This window comes from Meles meles, chromosome 11 (assembly GCF_922984935.1).
Source record: "Meles meles chromosome 11, mMelMel3.1 paternal haplotype, whole genome shotgun sequence".
In the NCBI taxonomy this organism is placed as follows: Eukaryota; Metazoa; Chordata; class Mammalia; order Carnivora; family Mustelidae; genus Meles; species Meles meles.
This window is the reverse complement of record NC_060076.1, coordinates 6,202,597-6,207,984: the sequence shown is the minus strand read 5'-3', so window position 1 is coordinate 6,207,984 and position 5,388 is coordinate 6,202,597. Positions and strand designations below refer to the sequence as shown.

General features: G+C 57.8%; 1 pseudogene; it reads left to right on the top strand.

Moving 5' to 3' along the window:
* The first annotated feature begins 1,563 nt into the window (after positions 1-1,563).
* Positions 1,564-5,145, top strand: LOC123953129 (annotated as a pseudogene).
* Positions 5,146-5,388: the final 243 nt, after the last annotated feature.

The following is a 5,388-nucleotide window of genomic DNA, read 5'->3' as shown; positions in this document are numbered from 1 at the left end:
TTTCTCCCGGGGCAGGACCCCCTCTGGTTCTGGAATGCAGCCTGGGGTGTGGGGGCGGGGCCGGGAAGGGGTAACAAAGGGTGAAGCCGCTTTGAAATTCTGCTTCCTGCCCCACCACGACACCCCCCCCCCAACCCCGGCCCAGCCCCAGCGCTGAACAAACATGCCCTCTCCTCCCGGCCTGCGTTTGTACGGAGTTGGGGGGCGGGGGTCGGCCCTAAGCCGCCAACCCAAGCGTCTCGAACCGGCGGGCGTGGCACCGGCCGACACCCTAAGCCCCCCACCCATCCTCCGGACCCTCCTGCCCCGACTAGCCGCCCCCCCCCCCCCCCCCCCCGCCAAGCTCCGCTCCGGCCCTTCCCCCAACTTGCGGGGGACCCTAAGTTGGGGCGCGCCCCTCAGGGCCCACGCGCCCGAGGAGGCACCAGGGGCCTCCTGCAGTAGGTGACTGAGGTCATGGGGTGCCATTGCCTGCCACCCTCTGGGACCCGCGCCTGTTCCCTCCTCCCTCCCGCCGGCCCAGGGAGGCCGGCTTGCATGGATTCCATTCTCCTGCCCGGACAGGCTGAGACAGGGGCTGTGAACCGACCCCGGTGTGGTGTGGGCTTTGTTTAATTTCAGTAAGGACAGGTGCCTTCATCCAGGCCTTTCCCGGGGGCTCCCAGGGCGCAGTGGTGCTGGGAGGAGGCTGTGGCTTCTGGGGTTCCAGCTTCCAGCAAGAACACCGGGAGCGGAGGGGCATTAGTGATCGCCAGCCCGCCTCCTCCTTCAGACTTCTGGCAACGGCGGGAGGAGGCCAGACACACCCTCCCCCCTGGGTAGAGGACAGGGGCCCTTGGGAGGAGCCCGCCACCGGGAGGCCTGAGAGTGGTGACGCAGTGACCTACACCTGAGACGGCACAAACAGGCTCCCCGCGTGCAGGAGCACCTGGCCCCAGACAGCTCCCGGGTGGGTGCTGCCAACCACGGAACCCCCTGAATGTCCCTTCCACCACTTTCCAGGAAACACCCTGCCCCTCCCACCACCCCCCTGCAGCCGTCCCAGCCTCCAAGGACCGTGTCCCATCTTCCCAGGCGGCTGTCTGTTTTCCCCCTTTCTTCCTGCCTCTCCTCCCTGCCCTCCCCTCTCACCCTGAGAGCCCACCTCCTTCCAACCCCCTCCTCAGCCTCCCACTGCCATGCTTGCCGTCCCACAGGGGAACCCCACCCTCACACACTGCCCCAGTGCCTGTCCTAGCACACGACGCCCCCAAGCGCAGGGACAGGACCACCAGATGACTCCCGGAACCTCTCTATCCACGGAGCCTCCTTCCCTTGGGCGGGACACCCCCCCCCCCCAACTGTGCATCCGCTGGACCGCAAGAGGGGACTGTTCTCTCCCCTCTCAGCTTGCACTTCAGGTCTGCCTCAGACCGTCCTCATCCCGTGGTCCACGGGATGCCCGAGGACTGCCCGAGGGCCAGGCGCTGTGGGGTCGGGGTGGGGGGGGGGGCAGCAGGACGGCCAGCCCATTGGAGGAAATCCCCAACCTAGTCAGTCAATGAAAAGCCAGCAAGGGTAGAGATGGGCTCAGACGACGACGACGTCATCCCTGACGACGTCATCCCTGACAGCGGAGACTGTGACAGAGGTTGGGGCAGGGTGAGGCCCCGGTGCTCACAGGCCCCCCACAGCGCACCACACCTGCTGCATGTGGCCCAGCCGCAGGGGATCTGCAGGGCCATCCAACCGGTCCTTGGTGGTTCCACCCTCTCCAGGAGGCTTTGCCCACTTCACCAGGCTGAGTCGGGGGGGGGGGGGGGGGGTCTCTTCTGTGCTCCCCCAGGCCCCGGCCACAACGCTGATCGCTCTGGGCTGTCCTTGTCGCCACTGCTCCATCCTTGCACCAGCTGGAACTCCAGCCTTCTGCTCATCGACAGGCACAGAGAGAAGCGAATGAATGCGGGGATGGATGGATGGATGGAAGGATGGATGGACGGATGGATGGATAAAGAGCCCCTCCACCAACTGCTCCTTACATGCTTCCCTATTCCTGCAGGTCATGCCCACCCTCTGGGAGGAATTTCCTCCCCCGCAGCCTTGTGCTGGCCATTAACTCAGTGCCTGGACTTTCCTGGTTAATGAATAATTAAGCTGGACAGGGCCTGAACTCAGGCTGACCTTGAGCCTCCCCCTAGGTCTTCCCCTAGTCTGGTTATGTGACCTCTTCAGAGTGACCCTTCTCCTCTTCCCTGTTGTTGTGCTCTGAATCCTGGGGCAGCGCCAGGCACAGAGAAGTCCTTGGCCCCAAGCCTGGAGAGCCCCACCCTGCGCAGGAGGCCACCCCCTACCAGGACACAGGGAGCAGGGAGTCCCTTTTCCTCCACACTCTTTGCCAAAGCCCAGAAGGGCAGAACTGACAATAGCCACGTAGATCTTGAGCTCGGCTTTGTCTCTGATGCACTGAGTCCTCTGGGGTCCAGCTGTCCCCCACCCCCCCCCATCCCTGGGCCTCAGTTTCCCCACCAAACAAGGAGGATGGGTTCAGCATGACTACAACTCATTCCACGATGCTGGGGACACATGTGGGTGTCATGGCAGATCCGGACGAGACCTTGGAGACCCCTTCGTTGGGTCCGGTGGTGGCCTGAATTCACACAGCAAGTTGGGCAGGAGTGGGAAGAGGATACAAGTCTCTTGAGCCACAGTCCTGGCCTCCCTCCCTCCCTGGCTTTGGCCATTATTCTATTCTATTCATCCATTCATTCCTTCACTTACTCCTTCATTCAGCAGGTATGTCGGGCAGGGCTCAGCAGGAGGGGCCAAGGTCTCACCGTCAGGGAGGCCCAACCTGGGGGACACCGCCATCCTAGGCAGCAGTGGTCCAAAGCAATTCATGCTAAGAGACAGGTTCGTAGAGGTGGGGAAGCACCTTCCCCTACCTGAGAGGTGAGAGGGCTTTGCTGGAGCAGGTGCCACCTATACGGAGGCCTAGAGGAAAAGTAGAAGAGAAGAAGGACGGCAGGAGGCCCTGGGCAGGAGGAAGGGCATATGAGCAAAGGCCCCACAGAGAGAGAATGGCCCCCTGGGAAAATACAGACAGTCCCATTTGGTTGGCCGTACCAAGACCTGATGAACCACAGGCAGGAGCTGGACATCAACCCACAGTGAGGAGCATATACAGGTTTGAAGCCGGGGCAGGGCGCCGTCAGAGTGCAGTCGAGAAAGATCAGCTCCAGGGGCACCTGGGTGGCTCAGTTGCTAAGCATCTGCCTTTGGCTCAGACCGTAATCGCAGGATCCTGGGATCGAGTCCTGCATCAGGCTCTCTGCTCAGTGGGAAGTCTGCTTCTCCCTCTCCCACTCGCCCTGCTGTTTCCTCTCTCACTGTGTCTCTCTGTGTCAAATAAATAAATAAAATATTTTTTAAAAGAAAGAAAGATAGATAGATCAGCTCAGACTATGCTGCATGGAAAAGGATTTTAATGGAGCAGAGACCTAGCCCTGGGCGACTATGGGTGTCACCCCGGGCAGGAGGTAATGGGGTCTGGAGCCATGACAGGGGCTGGGAGAGAAGTCAACAGATTCAAGAATGATTAGGAAGTAGAATTACCACACTTGTTGCCTCAACATCACTTTGGGCCAAGATGGAATAACAGAGGCCAGATTTACTCTTACACTTGGAACATCCAAAAAATTCAGAAGAAAAATACACGAGCTCATGGCTTTTGAGAAGGAACCATCTAAAAGGATGGAAGAAACAGGCCTGTTCCCACCAGCCAGACTGGAAAAGTCACAATTCACAGGGTAGGAGGTGGAGCACTCAGGAGGGTCTTGCCTCAAAGGTGGAGAATCAGCCCCAGACTGAGCATTGCTAAAATCCACCTAATAAATCATAAAGCGAGACCCAAAAGGATGTGTTAGTTCCCAAGTAATCTGATTCCTAGAACAAAGCTCAAGAAGATTTATAAGAATAGAAAAGATGCAGGGGCGCCTGGGTGGCTCAGGGGGTTAAAACCTCTGCCTTTGGCTCAGGTCATGATCTCAGGGTTCTGGGATCAAGCCCCACATTGGACTCTCTGCTCTGCGGGGAGCCTGCTTTCTCCTCTCTCTCTCTGCCTGCCTCTCTGCCTGCTTATGATCTCTGTCTGTCAAATAAATAAATAAAATCTTAAAAAAAAAAAAGAATAGAAAAGATGCAAAATTCATAATGTCTGGTATCCGAGAGAAAATTACCAGCCACCTTCTTCTCCAAGAAAACACCAAACGGCAAGTGATGCTGCTGCTCCAGGAGGGTGTGGAGGACCCAGGCACCCCGGAATGGGAGGCCAGTGGCTTCCATGGAGGCTTTAGCAGTGACATCCAGGGCCAGAGTCAAGGTCATGGTCAGAAAGGTCACAGATCTCTCAGAGGCAAGACTGAGGACAAGGAGTGGATCCCCAAGACCAAGCTGGGCCACCTGCTAAAGGTCACAAAGATCAAGTCCCTGGAGATCCAGCTCCTCTCCCTGCCCATCACGGAATGTGAGATCACTGACTTTTTCCTGGGGACATCCTTTAAGGATGAGGTTTTGAAGACTATGTTGGTGCAGAAGCAGACCCGTGCAGGCCAGCAGACTGGGCTGCTGTGCAGGCTGGGTTCAAGGCATTTGTTGCCATTAGCGATTACAGTGAACACATCGGTCTGGGGATTAAGTGCGGCAAGGAGGTAGCCACAGCCATCTGTGGGGCCATCATCCTGGCCAAGCTTTCCACCATCTTGTGCAGCAAGAATCCTGGCGGAACAAGATTGGCAAGGCCCACGTTGTCCCATGCAGGCTGACCAGCCGCTGTGGGTCTGTGCTGGTGTGCCTCATCTCCGACAGGAGGGGCGCTGGCATTGTCTCAGCCTCTGTGCCCAAAAAGCTACTGATGATGACAGGTATTGAGGATGGCCACCCCTCAGCCAGGGACTGCACTGCCACCCAGGGCAATTACGCCAAGGCCACCTTCAATGTCATTCCCAAGACCTACAGCTGTCTCACCCCAGTCTCTGGAAAGAGACTGTGCTCACCAAGTCTCCCTATCAGGGATTCACTGACCATCTTGGAAAGGCGCATGCCAGAGTCTCTGTGCAGGGGACCCAGACTCCAGCTGTGGTCACCACATGTTTTATACAAGAAAAATAAAAGAAATTAAAGACCTGTTAGGAAGAAAGGAAGAGGGGGCACCTGGATGGCTCAGTGGGTTAAGCCTCTGCCTTCAGCTCGGGTCATCATCTCAGGGTCCTGGAATCAAGCCCCACATCGGGCTTTCTGCTCAGCGGGGAGCCTTCTTCCCCCTCTCTCTCTGCCTGACTCTCTGCCTACTTGCGGTCTCTCTCTGTCAAATAAATAAATAAAAATCTTTAGAAAGAAAGGAAGAAAAAGAGA